At 44.9% G+C, this 17,129-nt stretch overlaps 1 protein-coding gene across 5 annotated transcripts in view; it reads right to left on the bottom strand.

The window, feature by feature from the left end:
• The window catches only part of TBL1X (transducin beta like 1 X-linked), a 453,077-nt gene that overhangs the window by 89,043 nt on the left and 346,905 nt on the right, over nt 1-17,129 (bottom strand). The window lies entirely within an intron of this gene.

Genomic DNA, 17,129 nt, shown 5'->3' with positions numbered 1-17,129 from the left:
AATCGCTGATGTAAAAGTAGCATTTTGCAGCAGATTGGGCAGTTTTTCTGCATCTGCCGTGTAACGGATCACTTACAGCAACACTGCGTTTGGCCTCATTCATTCCCTATGGGATTTGTGGCACTTGCCGTGATCTGGCAAATGCGGTACCATACCTCCCAACTTTTGAAGAAGGGAAAGAGGTCTAAAGTTTGCGGCGTGCATAGTGCACCGCGGCAAATTTTAGGCCACGCCTCTGATCACACCCATTTCACAACTAGTCACACCCATATCCACGTCCCAACCACACCCATTTAGCACTGCTAATCACACTGTTTCACAAACAATAATTATAAACAAAAAAAAATATGGCCACACAGTGCTCCATACTGTATAATGGCCACACAGTGCTCCATACTGTATAATGGCCACACATGATGCTCAATACTGTATAATGGCCACACATGATGCTCAGTAATGTATAACGGCCACCACACATGAAGCTTCATATTGTATAATGGCCGCACACAGTTCTCCATACTGTATAATGACCCCACATGATGCTCAATACTGTATAATGGCCACACATTATGCTCCATACTGTATAATGACCACACATGATGCTCCATACTGTATAATGGCCCCACATGATGCTCCATACTGTATAATGGCCCCACATGATGCTCCATACTGTATAATGGCCACACATGATACTCCATACTGTATAATGGCCACACATGATGCTCCATACTGTATAATGGCCACACATGATGCTCCATACTGTATTATGACCCCACATGATGCTCAATACTGTATAATGCCCCCCTCCCATCTTGTATGCATGGCTCATCTCCCCCATCCTGTATGCATGGCTCATATCCCCCCTGTATGCATGGCTCATCTGCCTCCCATCCCATATGCATGGCTCATATAAGTATGCATGGCTCATCTCCCTCTCATCCCGTATGCATGACTCATATCTCCCCTCCTGTATGCATGGCTCATCTCCCTCCAATCCCATATGCATGGCTCATATCCCCCCTGCATGCATGGCTCATATTCCCTCCCCTCCTGTATGCATGGCTCATCTCCCTCCCATCCCATATGCATGGCTCATGTTCCCCCCCTCCTGTATGCATGGCTCATATTCCCCCTTGTATGCATGGCTCATATTCCCCCCTCCTGTATGCATGGCTCATCTCTGTTATGACCTGCTGGTTAAGAGGCCACACTGATATGACCTGGTGGCTAAAACGCAACATGGGACGAGCTCTGAGAAGGTGGTATCTCTACTGACCACAGTCCCTAATCCTAACAACAACACTAGTAATAGCCGTGGGATGTTCCTGACTCTCCCTAGACACCTCTTCACAGCCTAAGAACTAACTACCCCTAAAGAAGGAAATAGAAAGCTATCTTGCCTCAGAGAAAACCCCAAAAGGAAAGACAGCACCCCCCACAAATATTGACTGTGAGTGAAGAGGGAAATAACGTACACAGAAATGAAATCAGATTTCAGCAAAGGAGGCCAATACTAACTTGATAGACAGAGAGAAAAGGATACTGTGCGGTCAGTATTAAAAACTACAAAATCCACGCAGAGTTTACAAAAATGAACTCCACACCGACTCACGGTGTGGAGGGGCAAATCTGCTTTCCTAGAGCTTCCAGCTAGCCTGAATATGACATAGTGACAAGCTGGACAAAAAGAGACATATTTGCAGAGCAATAGAGTCCAAGCAAATGGACAAACAAAAACTAGCAAAAACTTATCTTTTGCTGACAAGGACAGGCCATATGAGAAATCCAAGGAGAGAACCAAATCCAACCAAGAACATTGACAGCTGGCATGAACTAAAGCCCAGAGCAGGTTTAAATAACAAACCCAGGCAAGGCGATTAGTGAAGGCAGCTGCCACAGCTACCTAAAGGAGCAGCAGTTCCACTCGAAACCACCAGAGGGAGCCCAAGGGCAGAACTCACAAAAATACCATTAGCAACCACAGGAGGGAGCTCCAGAATGGAATTCACAACACATCTCCCTCCAATCCCATATGTATGGCTCATATTCCCCCCCTCCTGCATGCATGGCTCATATTCCCCCCTCCTGTATTCATGGTGCATATTCCCCCCCTCTCCTGTATGCATGGCTCATATTCCCCACGTATGCATGGTTCATCTCCCTCCCCCTCCTGTATGCATGGCTCATATTACCCCCCTCCTGTATGCATGGCTCATATTTCCCCCCCTCCTGTATGCATGGCTCATCTCCCTCCCGTCCCATATGCAAGGCTCATATTCCCCCCTGTATGTATGGCTCATTTCCCTCCCATCCCATATGCATGGCTCATATTACCCCCTCCTGTATGCATGGCTCATATTCCCCCCTTGTATGCATGGCTCATATTCCCCCCCTCCTGTATGCATGGCTCATATTCTCCCCTCCTGTATGCATGGCTCATATTTCCCCCCCTCCTGTATGCATGGCTCATATTCCCCCCCCTCCTGTATGCATGGCTCATATTCCCCCTCCCTGTATGCATGGCTCATCTCCCTCCCATCCCATATGTATGGCTCATATTCCCCCCCTCCTGTATGCATGGCTCATATTCCCCCCTCCTGTATGCATGGCTCATATTCCCCCCCTCCTTTATGCATGGCTCATCTCTCAACCCCCCGCTCCCGCTCCTGCTCCCATCTTGCATGGCCCGGCTCCCCGTCCTCCTTCATCCCGCCGTCCCCTCGTCCCCCCATCCCTCATACTGACCTTTCCCACACCGCGTGGCCGCACCGAACATCCCTCTAGCTCTGTCCCGACTCCCGGCGCAGCACCTTCTTCCTGCGTGAGTGGTCATGTGGTACCGCTCATTAAGGTCATGAATATGCCCATATTCATGACCTTAATGAGCGGTACCACGTGACCGCTCACTCAGGACGAGCTGCAGGCGCTGAGACCAGGCATCGCTGGAGTAGAGTGAGTATGACGTCTTCAAGGAGGGTGGGAGGCTTCGGGGGGGGCTGGGGGGCGGTCGGTCGGGAGGTGACCCAGGACTTAAATTAAAAAAGAAAAAAAAAACTTGCTCAGGTGCCGCCCCCCGCATCATCCCGCCCTAGGCATGTGCCCTCAAGTGCCTAGTGGCAAATACGGCCCTGAATATGCCACAAGATGCTCAATGCCTCATCTGGAATACTGTGTCCAGTTCTGGCCACCACATTTTAAAAAAGACATTGAAAAACTGCAGCAAGTTCAGAGAGGAGCTACCAGGATGGTGAACGGACTGCACAGTATGTCCTATGAGGAATGGTTAAAGGATCTGGGAATGTTTAGCTTGGAAAAAAGAAGATCAAAAGGAAACTTAATAGCTGTCTACAAATATCTGAAGGGATGTCACAGTGTAGAGGGATCATCCTTATTTTAATTTGCACATGGAACATGAGAAGCAATGGAATGAAACTGAAAGGGAGAAGATACAGATTAGATATTAGAAACATTTTTTGAGGGTGATCAATGAGTGGAACAGACTGCTACAAGAGGTGGAGAGTTCTCCTTCAATGGAAGTCTTCAGACAGAGGCTGGACAGACATCTGGAGAGATGGTTTTGTGAATCCTGCATTGAGCAGGGGAATGGGCAAGATGACCCTTGAGGTCCCTTCCATCTCTAACATTCTATGATTCTAAGAGAAATAGGACCATACAGTACCCATAAAAATCACACATACAGTATGATAAGCACATACCACAATGTTCACAAATATATAGGGAGTGATTCACAAAAGCTTCTATGCCAGAAAACTAGTGTTAAACGCTTTGAAAAGTCACAAAATTCCATTGCAGCACTGAGTTTCTCAAACATTTTGCAACTTCAGATGTTTTCAAGCCAGTTTGAAGCACCTCTGTCAAAATGGGCTGAACTAGGGAGTAACTGGGATTGGATGGGGCTTGGCTATGCCCAACCATCAATTTCAGTAATAATGCACCCGTTTCTTACTCGAAAAATGCTACTCAAGTCCCTAGTGACCTGCACGGAAGCGAACGCCACCGAGAAGATATAATAAATTAATTAAAGAAGCACTCCTATCAACTTATCCTCTTAATATATTGCAATCGTCATATTATATAGCACTGTGTACTTACAATTGCTCATTTTGTCCTTCTACCATTTACCCAGCTAATTCTTCTGTTTAACATTAGGTCTATGACATCACATGATTAACAACTGACTAGCTGAATCCTTCTAAGCTCTATGCCGAATCAGGAAGTCTCTTTTCCCTGTTTGTTTTTACACTTGATAAAGATGCCAGTACAGCAATGAAACGCGCAGCGGACAATAAAGAACCTTCTAAGAATATCGCAGCAAGAGACTTCTTTCCAGTAGGCAACCAATTATTAAACATGTTTTTATCCTGTTTTTGATAACCACATGATTAAAAACAGACTACCTGAGTCCTTCTAAGCTCTAAGTAGAAACAAAAAGTCTGTTTTCCCTGCATGACTCATCATTATAACTACAATTCTACTCACTGCAAAGTCTCTACACGGAGGGAGTGGAGCATCTTGGCTAGGAGTTAAAGAGGAGGTGGAGCTGGGCCTCCAGAGACTTTGCAGTGGCACAATTGCTTCGTAGAGTAAAGTCTACTTCACACAAATATATTGCACACACATTTTCTCTGCCATATTCCCAGCCTTGCGAACCGAACTTACAGCATTATATATGTGTTTGATGTCATAAGTTTGGGTTGGGCTGGGAATTGAAAATACAGCCTTTATAGGCAGGGCGTACAGAATGTAGTTGTACAATTTGGTGATCATGGACTCTACTAGTTTTTGGATTGTACGATGTGAGTTATAATTGTAATCTAAAAAGGCCCCATATGTTGAGTTGTATATCTTTATTATAATGGTGTCGTACAGGAATGGTGATATATCTGGAGTGCCCCCACCGCCGCAGGGCCGAGGGGTACCCGGTACCGGGCCTCTGAGTCTCTGCTCTGGGGTTGTCACGGTGGCTAGACCCAGTCCGTGGCCCTGTCTGTCAGTGGGGGACGTCCAGTGCAATAAGTGGTGTTGTAACGGTGCAGTTGTGGGGTGCAGGTCGCGGTAAATAACGAGGACACCAGGTTGCAGTCTCTTTACCTCTTTACTGGAGATCTCTGAGTCCTCAGTCCAGAATACGGTTCACCAGGCTGCGCAAGTCCGGCCGGTCCAATGGCACCTCCAGAGTTCACTTCACAGGTGGAAATCGGTGCCTTCCTTCTTAGCGCTATGTGTTGTAGTCCTTCCCTGCTGTGCTTACGGAAAGTACCCCACAACCGTTGTGTCTGTTTCTTAAGTTCCCTCACAACTCGATTAAATGATGTTCTTCTAATCTTCCGTCCCTTCCTGATGTTACAGTTAGAACGGCACCCGTTTGTCGGATAGGCCTGGAGTTCTTCCGGGACCCTAGAGACGCCCCTCTCCCGCAATTGCCTCCCAAGACTTCATAGGTGATATGTGTTAGACAGCCCGCCTTAAACTGACTGTCCTGCCGCTGTTTAGAGTATTGCTTGAAGCTGAATGTTATAATACTCCCTCGGCGTTCCGGCCACCGGTAATGCGCCTCAGTAGGGTGTTGCTCCGGTCTTACAGCACGACCCCTACTGGAATTCTCCTATTGCTTGATCTCGTTTCTCACTCAGCACAATCTATCTCGCTTCTAGTCCTTTCTTGGGTCCCGCCGCTTCCCGGAGCTGGTGCGGACCCGTTACGTTCTTTTCAATGCCAAGCCTCTGTCAGGATCCCACCCCTGACAGAGACCCTACTGTCTCTTCCTCCACAACACCCTCTGCCACTAGGTGTTGCTTCGTCCAATCCAGTCAGCTTTCTCATCTAACTTCCTGCCTGACCCCCAGTTTACCCACTATGGTGGGGAGTGGCCTAATGAATAGAACCCTTAGCTCCCCCCGGAGGCCCGGCTGTGAAATGTATTGGTGTCTGTGATACCTGATCAGATGAACTCCTTCAGTGCCATCGGACGCACCATGGCTCCCCATAGTGGCGGAGCCACAGTACTGCAACGACCAGGACTCTGGGGTGCTGCACTCCCCCCTGGTTAAACACAGTACTCCGGGACTGGGAAGAAAACAACAATACAAGTTAACAAAAAGACATACAATTTTGTTGAGTGCAATGACAATAAGTATACTTGAACAGGCTTCCCTTTATGGGAGGTAAGGACACTTGAACGTTACAAACATGGCAAAAAATATCATAGCAACATGCTATAATTTACTTCTGTTACCCAACCGGGCATTCTACTTAAGTGCAAAATTGTTGAACAATAATTTAACATTGCCTTTAAGGACTCACACTCTAAATCCACTAAAGACCTTTCTATAATCACATTATAAGGCACTTTAACTCTTTCATTCTCCTACTTTGGATCTGCAGGACCGCCTGTCCTATCGGCACCAGACCTACTGCCTCTCCTTTCTGTTACAGGACCGCCCCGTTCAGCCAGGGCCTACTGCCTTTTCAAATACTATACACAGTATAGAACATAACTTTTCTTTCAGTTTGAGAACACTGAGCCGGCCCTACTTGGCTCCTATAAGGACTCACCCACTAACCCTTACGGGTTCACTTTCTGTCCTTAGTAACACATTACTAACTTTCGATGGGGAACGCAGGGTTTACCTTCTATCCCCCCCCTTTTCTTATCAACATTATCAACTATCTTCTTTTCACAACATTAAACTTTCTCATTACTTCCTTTTACTTTTTCTTTCAGAGAACATTATCAGCATTCCTTTACAATTAACTAATGGCATACATATAACTTTTACATGTAAATATTATCAGCATTTTCTTCCATTGACATTATTGCTACCGGTCTTAAAGCAATATCACCATTTACTTGCAACAAATGAACATCCCCTTTAAGAGGGGACCAAATCTCTGTGAGGTAGCACATCTTCTCAAGCTACCAGTCCATACTCATCAAAGGTTCCAGTACGGTATCTTCGCAAAGAGTCCTTGTTTAAGTAAAACCAGTAGGGAGCGCCTTTAATAAGGTGCAAACTATATACAAAAGAGTTCGGATCATGCACTGTTCATGATTCAGCAGTTTTTTTTTTTTTTTTTTAAACTTGTGCAAAACTTTTGGTAACAAAAACAAACAATAGGGATCCCGGGTCAACAAAGGGATCCCTTTAAGAGTTTACCCTGAACGGGTTTAGCAGCCCAACAGAAAACAGTAACTATTTACAGATTCATGGTATCGAGGTTTATTCTTTTAAGTCTGGGGGCGATCCCTGTCCCCCAGCCAACGTGGCACCCGTACTGGTAGTTGGTCTCTCAGATGCCATCAGATCAGCCGGTGCCTGGATTTGAAGGCTAATCCTGCTTGCGAGTTCGGTAGCCGCTACAAGACGTACCGTGGTGATGGGAACGAGGTCCGGCAAATCGGGATCAGTCATGATCGGGACACCAGGGGGCGCTCTCTCAGGCTCACACCGTCGAACGTTCCGGGCACACCATCCTTGTGCACTCCGATGGCGGGTGTAAGTCACCTGATCCCCTCTTTGTAACGGGTCACCATTTCGACTGCAGCAGGGGGTCTTCACATTATAGCTAGTGACAAAAACATCAGTTGGTAGCCCCGGTTCCTGTATGGAACCCCATCCCCTCTTCGGGTGGTAGGCCAGTACAGTTCCCCGCTTTACCACGTCTTTCCTGCCGGGAGCAGACTTCTTACGTGGCGTGTCAGGTGGTTCGGTCTCGTCCCGATCTTTCCAGTGTTGGATCAGACATTGCTTATACTGCTCCCAGGTAAGTACCGCAAGGGTGAGGCCATCCTCCCGGGTCCCATCCGGCCCTGTCCAGGGGGTGTCCCACCGAAGGATCACCCCGTCTAGGCCCACACCTATGGGTTCTCCCATCTTGGTTGGTAGCGGAGGCACTAGCTTCCCCATCGCGTTGGAGGTGAGGATAACCCGCTCCACCAAGAAGGAACGATCATTGCCGGGGTGGGGAGCGGTCACGGGAGTGGGATCGATCAAGGGAGCCGGATCGGTCGGGAGAGCAGAATCGGCCAGGGGAGTAGGGATGTCGTCCATACCTGCACCTGATGTGATTCCACCGATGTCGCTCCGGTCCGTTGACAAGGACACTGGAATCGGCTGCGGCCCGGACCACGGCTCCTCCGGAGTCATCTCTTGACATAACTCCGCCCTCCATGATTCCGTGACTAGGATAGGCAGGCTCGGCTCCTCCACTGGTGTCTCCAAGGAGTCCAGGTCCCTCACCGGCGGTGGACGCGAGTCCTCTTCTGATGGGTGAGGACAAACCGGGATCACCTCGCCGTTGTTCGGGCACCTGCTGTTCATCGTCGCTGTCCGGCATTCGGCGGCAATGCATGCATCTGACCCTGCCATTTCTCCAAGGTCGAGCTCCTCCTTCACCTCGTTCCTGCCATCGCAGGTCAGGGGGCGGTTCTCTGCTTTGAGGCAGGTCATCGCTTTGCAACAAGAGGCGCAGGGGGCGATCACCGCTTCTGGCGCCACTTTGGTAGTCTCCTCCCATGGCACGCCCTCCTGCTTCTCTGGCGTAGCAATGGCGGCGGTTTTTGGCGGGAACTTTTGGCGGTAAATGGCGCAGCACAGTCTTTGCAATAAAGTACAATCCAAGCACAATGAATCACAGTTCCAAGGCACACATGACCTGATTCTTCAGGCTTAAGTAGATCCTGTTCGTGACGCCAAGTTTGAAGCGACCCTACCGCCGCAGGGCCGAGGGGTACCCGGTACCGGGCCTCTGAGTCTCTGCTCTGGGGTTGTCACGGTGGCTAGACCCGGTCCGTGGCCCTGTCTGTCAGTGGGGGACGTCCAGTGCAATAAGTGGTGTTGTAACGGTGCAGTTGTGGGGTGCAGGTCGCGGTAAATAACGAGGACACCAGGTTGCAGTCTCTTTACCTCTTTACTGGAGATCTCTGAGTCCTCAGTCCAGAATACGGTTCACCAGGCTGCGCAAGTCCGGCCGGTCCAATGGCACCTCCAGAGTTCACTTCACAGGTGGAAATCGGTGCCTTCCTTCTTAGCGCTATGTGTTGTAGTCCTTCCCTGCTGTGCTTACGGAAAGTACCCCACAACCGTTGTGTCTGTTTCTTAAGTTCCCTCACAACTCGATTAAATGATGTTCTTCTAATCTTCCGTCCCTTCCTGATGTTACAGTTAGAACGGCACCCGTTTGTCGGATAGGCCTGGAGTTCTTCCGGGACCCTAGAGACGCCCCTCTCCCGCAATTGCCTCCCAAGACTTCATAGGTGATATGTGTTAGACAGCCCGCCTTAAACTGACTGTCCTGCCGCTGTTTAGAGTATTGCTTGAAGCTGAATGTTATAATACTCCCTCGGCGTTCCGGCCACCGGTAGTGCGCCTCAGTAGGGTGTTGCTCCGGTCTTACAGCACGACCCCTACTGGAATTCTCCTATTGCTTGATCTCGTTTCTCACTCAGCACAATCTATCTCGCTTCTAGTCCTTTCTTGGGTCCCGCCGCTTCCCGGAGCTGGTGCGGACCCGTTACGTTCTTTTCAATGCCAAGCCTCTGTCAGGATCCCACCCCTGACAGAGACCCTACTGTCTCTTTCTCCACAACACCCTCTGCCACTAGGTGTTGCTTCGTCCAATCCAGTCAGCTTTCTCATCTAACTTCCTGCCTGACCCCCAGTTTACCCACTATGGTGGGGAGTGGCCTAATGAATAGAACCCTTAGCTCCCCCCGGAGGCCCGGCTGTGAAATGTATTGGTGTCTGTGATACCTGATCAGATGAACTCCTTCAGTGCCATCGGACGCACCATGGCTCCCCATAGTGGCGGAGCCACAGTACTGCAACGACCAGGACTCTGGGGCGCTGCATATCATACATTTGATCATGGAAGGTCATGAAAGTCCAGAAAATACATACTAAAATCCTAAAGGATTATTATCATAATGCGTTCACAAATTTGAGCTTTTAGGTGCTTTATGAAAAGTTTTAAATATCTTCTGTAAATGAAATTTTCATTGCCTAATGAGATAGTTATCTTATGTCACAAAAACAATCCAAAAGTGCATCCAAACAGTGTTCCCATTATCACAAGCAGGGCAGGACTGGCCATCTGGCAATTCTGGCAAATGCCCGAAGGGCCTGTCTGGTTGTGGGCTGCCTTGTCTGCTACATTGTTAACAGAATCCGTTTTCTCAAGACATCCATACTGTTAAGAGTTGTGATGGAGCACGAAGTTGCTGACTCAGTCACTTATCCCAGCAGCTACGGGAATCATTAGACATACTGGTCTTGTAGAAAATCTTCCTTTCCTCCATCCAGGGTAATATTAGTGATATATCCCATCTGGTTCATGGGGACAGGGACAACATGGGCCTGTGTGATTTCAAATGCCAGGACAGAATTCCAGCCCCAGTCCGTACCTGATCACAAGTGACATGTTTGCTTCCTATCAGTATAACTTCATTAGCCATTCTATTTGACATCTGAAATGCCACTTTTCCAATATCTCACCATGGCACCATCCCGGGTCCTTACTGTTGATGACATAATAAGAACTCTAAGTCTAATTTCTTTCCTTCGCGGTGAAGTGTGAAAAAACAGTTCATCTTGACATTTTAGTGAGATACGAGTTTTCACATTACTCTAATGCTGCATTTTCTGACTTTAAAATCTGTCTATTTTTAAAGCACAAATGCACGTTGTTATAAGGCACAGCTGCGCTTTCAGAACCATACATGCCTGGCTGCCGAACTACTGTCTGATGAGCAAATTACTCTTGTACGGTAAAAGCCATTAAATATCATTTGGAGGATGAAATACAAAACCTGTAAATGTAATAAGGTAGCTTCATCGGTTTATATAACATTGCAGACTACATGGCTAGTTCATCATATCCTCAGAATGGCTTCTTACGCAAAAATAAGTGGATTGTAGCAAAGCAGCAAAACGCAAAAATATTTTCTATGCTTCATTTTACTAAATTGGCATCAAGTCTGAATACGAATCAATGAGCGAATCCATTTTAAACAAGTCTAATTTCTCTATGAACTTACCCATATGGGATTCAAATACTACGAATCCAGCAAAATGGTCACATAGCGGTGTGATGCACTATTTGATGTCAATGACCTGTGTCATGCCAGACGTGACCATGTGGGGTCCAGTTAGATGCGTCACTCTTTGGAGGACCAAGAGGAATAAGAAGAGCAAAGAGAAGCCAATTGAAGGACCACACAGGGAGCAGCGGAAAGACAGGTATGGGGAGAGTCAAGTAAAGAGTTTTGATTCACACAGAATTTATTCAGTGCAAATCAAATGTCTCCTGCCTCCCAATTAAATAAATTATTATTATTATTATTATTTATTGTTATAGCGCCATTTATTCCATGGCGCTTTACAAGTGAGGAGGGGTATACATAATAAAAACAAGTACAATAATCTTGAACAATACAAGTCATAACTGGTACAGTAGGAGAGAGGACCCTGCCCGCGAAGGCTCACAATCTACAAGGGATGGGTGAGAATACAATAGGTGAGGGTGAATAAATCTACCCAAATACAATTTTTGGAGACTCCCTGAACTCTACCTCTCAATGCTGCAATGTTTTCCTAATGATGTGGCATACAAGATCCATTGAATAAAAAAATGGTGTTGTTCCATTATTACTGACATCCTGTGACGTCCCATTGTTTTGTCACACATATGTGCTTGAATTAGAGCCATTGGGCCTTCTTTAATATGGTGTTATACTGTATATTTCTTGTATTTATGCCAAAAAACTAGAGAAAAATTTTCATACAAACTGGTTGTAACACTGGTGGGTGTGGACCCACTGGGCCATGGGCCACGCTTACCCTATGGAGGCGTGACTAAGCAACTACCTGGTTTTCACTAGAGCCTTTGGTGGTGAGGATAAGCTTGGATGCAGGTAGTGGCCAGGTATCACTCTAGGAAAGACCTCGGGCCTGCAGCAGCTGAACAGAGGGTCATAGCAGGTATGCGAGGTACAGAAGGGCGAGACAGAAGCATAGTCAGATGGTCTTCAGTTGAGGCAGGCAGCACGAGTTCACTATACAAGTCACAATCAGGAGAGGAGAAATCAGAATAGACGAGTAGCCAAGCCGGGTCAATAACAGAAGAGACTAAACCGAGGTTCTCCTTGGCAGTTAGCTAGAGCCAAATGCAACTAGAACCTCATATCAGGCAAAGGGGAGGCGGGAGTAGCTGCCTAATATATTCTTTGCCTGGCAAGGGAGTGGCTGGGGAAGACAAACCCTCCAGGACACAGCAGGGTTACATTCCTGCAGGATCTGGCTGCGTCTCCCTATAGCCAGTTGGAAACAGTAGGGAAATGCAGCAGAGTATGGGAGTGCGGCATGAGGACTCAGAGTAGTGGCCTTAGACAGGGAGCAGGCAGCAAACACAGCTAGTAGGGCAATGCTGAGAAGGCTTGAGGGTTACTGGCGTGACACAGGTTATATTATCCAATCAGAACTAGGCTTTCATTTCTTAAACTGATCTGGTCAAATAGTACCTCCTCAGTGACTGGTTGCTAAGCTATGCTACAAAATAGTGATTTAAGTTATATCAGTCATTTACCAAATAAAATATTGTAGGTTCATTATCGGTTATCATCAGAATTTTTTGTAATAATTCATACAAGTGTTATTATTTGTTTAAGGCCGGGGTCACACTACCGTAGAATACGGACGAGTACTATGCGAGAAAACATCACGCAGCACTCTGACCACCGTTAATCTATGGGGCAGCTCACATCACCGTATTTTTTCTCATGCGTACTCGACGTGCGTGTGAAATCGCAGTATGCGAGCCTATGGGTGCGAGAAAAACTCAGACACCACACGGACCATGCATGTGACTTGCGAGAAATACGCACACATTTTCCTCATTTCAGCCCATTGAGCCATTAAATTCAATTGGGAAAATCAGTGAGAAATGTAAAGCCATACCCATGTCATACGGATGCCACAAGGATACATAGGTGCAAGAAAATTGCATTATCGCATTGCAAATGCATTACACATGGATGACCATACGGAGAACACTTGTGCGACTCTCTGCAGGGAGACTCGGACCGATTTTCCATACATTTAGTGTGACACTGGCCATATTCTGAGACTGAAATTCTGTCTTGATTCAATATTGGTAGCAGCACATGATCAGCGTCTAGATGTAGCAAATAATATTTACATTCACTGTCTGCAAACTGTAATCTTAAAACTGAGGAGGGATTGAAATACAACATAAATCATAAAAAAACTGCTTAAACTTTTTATTATACAAATGGATAAATGCCAGAGAACCAAATTAAATTTATGCAGGCCCTACTGAGAATGTTCCAAAATGTGTCGTGATTAAAAATTAAAATAGTATAGTAAAGAAAATTAGAAAAAAATATAATGATTGCTTTATTGTACAGAATATAAAATTCTGCCTCAAATTTAGGTAATTAAAAAATTGTCAAGATTGAGTTATGCATTTTCAAGCATTGAAAGCCAGCTGGAAGAGAGTTGAATTTACATGCTAGCATCCTACACTTCCCATCTGCAGGACCATTATGTGATCATCATATAGTAATTCTAGTGATGCCAGGGTAACAATGCCAAATAAGCCAGATGCTAGTTGAAGGAATTTATCTTTCCCATCCTGACATCTGGATTTTGAAACTGCCATTCATAAGGGATGAGAAAAATTGGAAAGAGATTGTAATTTACCAAGCCACTAATCTATCACACCAAGCAATTTGCCTCCTGTTAAAATGTGCAGATATAATAAAAGGACATTAAACCGATGTATATTAGCCAAGATCTTTTACACTGATATTCATGACAAATGAAGTTGGGAATTTTAGTATAACAGTACATGGCAGAAAAATTAATTTCAGATGAAAATTTCGAAAATATTTGTGTGTTGGGTGGAAACCTTTAACAAACTTACTCGTTAAGTATTCCTGACTCAGGAGGGCGATTAGCAGGTTTTTCAGTAACACTAATTATGAGGGGTCACACTTCTTGTATCTAGTCGTTGTCCTACTTGGTTACCATTCATTGGTTATTTATATTGGTAAGCAGAAGAGTAAGCATTTGCAATTCTACATATGGTTCAAAAGTATTTGCTCCTTGCTGAAAATAGCATGGCACGCTGTGTAGAAGGTTATTTATAAGTGTCAGTGCAGTTCTTCAGTTAACTTTAGACTCTACAGTACATGAGGGTATTATTGCCAGGTTCATTATTCATGTGCTGTAAATTCTGGGACACCATGAAAACAGTAATATGTATATATATGCCATTACTACAGGTAACGAGTGGAGGACAGAGGAGCCTCTTAAAGAAGAAGTTACAGGTCTGTGAGAGCCAGAAATCTTGCATGTTTTTAGGTGACCAAATACTTATTTTCCACCATAATTTACAAAATAAATCTTGCCAGATCAGACAAGGTGATTTTCTGGATTTGTTTTCTAATTTTGACTCTCACAGTTGTGGTCTACCTATGATGTCAACTACATCTTCTTAAGTGGGAGAACTTGCACAATTGGTGGCTGACTAAATCCTTTTTTCCCCACTGTATAGTGGTGCCAGCTAATCAATAAGAATAAAAGAAGATAGTAGTGCTCTACATCCAAAATACAGTATATAAAGTGGTCACCCCAGTCATTCCACTTTATATATGTTTGATGTCTAGAATTACTATCTTCATTTATTCTTATTGACTAGCTCGCACCACTATATATATACTTGTACCACATTACTTACTTCTTACTTATACCTTATTATCATTCATGTTTCATTATTGCACTGTCTTTTTATGTATTTTTGTATTAATGTATGTGTGGTCTTAGTCATGCTTCTCATGTTAGGGTCTTCACAGTGTAAGTTTGCAAAGCAGCCCGAAGACACGCCTCCATTGAATTCTGTGAGCCACACCCTCTTGGAAAAAACTATAAAATTATCACTACGTAAAAAGGCTTTTTTCTCTGGTGGATTTTAGAAAGGAAAAAGCTGAATACTTTGGGGAGCAGCAGGAATAAAAATAGGAGCAAAACCGGTCCACATTTAACTTGGTGACAGGTCCTCTTTAAACACCACAGCTGCCAATCAGTTGGAAGAGGAACCATGAGGACTAATAGGTGACTACGCAACATTAGAAGATGGTTGGTGAAGGATGGTAAGGTGAGCGTGGTTTTCATTTTTTCAGAGCCCGAGACTTGTTATTATTATTATGTTTTACATGGTACCATAAAAATCAGAACTACAGGTATCGCAGATGTTGCTTCCTGTGTCCTTGGCAGCAGTGGTTTACATAAAACATGACTCCCTTATTCTAGCCATGAACACAATACATGAGGCTGAATAATAAGCCTTATTGTTCTCTACATTTCAAATGTGCCCATGCCCAGCGAGTTTACATGTCTTAGAAATGTTTAGAAAGGTCAAGGAAATATTTTATTGACCTCAGCAGCAGATCTCATTGGTTTGTTGCAAATTGAATACATTCTGCACAATAACAACATATTTTTTACTTTTAGAGCGGAGTTCAAACCAAGTATCAGTGGAACAACAATATTTGAATTCTTCTCATTTCTCAGCCGCCCTGCTGCTACACAGCTGAGGCCTATTTGTAATGTTCCAGAAATGCTTCATTGTTCTCAATCGTGTTCTTCTCCGCCGTGTTATCATATAAATAGCAGTTTTTAAAGAGGCACAAGGCATAACAAACATGATAAATATACGGAGAAGTGTGCATATTCTCAAAAATATTACATTTTTCAATTTAATATTAATGTAAATATGCAAGTATTATTATTTTCTGATACCAAGGTATTGTACATATGGTCCTAAAGAGAACCTGTCATCAGGATTTTATACCCTGTACTGATGGCAGGTGCTTTAATGCTGAGTAAATGATTACCTTAGCTGCAGAAATCCATTTTGCTGTTTTAGAGAAATCCATAGTTGTATGCTACTGAGATGCAAGTGGGTGAGCGCTGCACTTACTGCTCTCTTGCTTCTTTCCCAGCCTTATGTCTTCCTCTGTCTCTGACTGACAGGTCACTGAAACATGAGTGGGAAGTGTTGGGGGATTATTCTGTATGTGGGGCATTATACTGTGAGGGGGACAGTAGGGGCATTATCATATGTGTAGGGGTTATGGGCAGGGTTGCCAACTTTATTGTTCATTTTTTCTGGGCAGCTCAAAAATTAACATTAACAGACAGTTAACTAATTTTATGGACATGTTAGAAAACCATGGTAAACCATTAAGACTTTGTGGTACATGCCTATAGCCCATAATTGTGACCTGAAGACATTACTGTAGCTGCATTCACTGTAAACTGTAAAAGTATGATAGTTACAGTCATCATAATCTGTATACGTTTCTACAGCTTCAAAAAAATCATGGACGCAACAAATATTTTTTTATGGATGGGGTGAAAAGTGACATATCTTTACGGACTGTCCAGGAATATCTGGATGTTTGGCAACCCTGGATGTGGGGGCATTATACTTTTTGGGGGTCTACGGGGGCCATCATACTGTGTAGGGGTATTGTACTGTGTGTTATGGTATTATGACAGTGCAGGTTTCACTTTTTTACAGCAGAAAAGCTGAATTTTGATTGGTATGAGCAGCAAAGGCAGTTTTTCTTTCTGAATGCAATTACACTGCCTGGTGTGCTGTATTAAATGACCACCGGCTGGCAACGTGCTTGATGTTGGGCGGTTGTTTAATACCTGTTATACTGTTGGATCCAGCTGCTGAGCGAATCTGTAACAAACTCATTCAGTACACTTAGACTGCCATTGTTTACACAGGACGATGCGCTGCCGAGAAAGATTATCTTTTGTGCTGTCTAAAATGGGCATTCACAATAATTGTTCAGTGTGAATGCGCCTTATGACAGTTTTAATAACTACTTCCCACTTTCTAAAAGAAAAACTAACATTGTTGCCTATAGCAAGCAACTGAAGGCCAGAATGAACTTTTGAGACTGGCCATATACATTGCCCCAGAGTGGTCGAGAACACTTTGACCTACAGATTGGTGTGGTAATCAAATCTATTACTAAAATGTGTTTCACTGTTACTGATTATGTGGCCTTGCAG

This window comes from Ranitomeya variabilis, chromosome 3 (assembly GCF_051348905.1).
Source record: "Ranitomeya variabilis isolate aRanVar5 chromosome 3, aRanVar5.hap1, whole genome shotgun sequence".
In the NCBI taxonomy this organism is placed as follows: domain Eukaryota; kingdom Metazoa; phylum Chordata; class Amphibia; order Anura; family Dendrobatidae; genus Ranitomeya; species Ranitomeya variabilis.
Note: the sequence above shows the minus strand (reverse complement) of the source record. Positions and strands in the feature narration are given on the sequence as shown.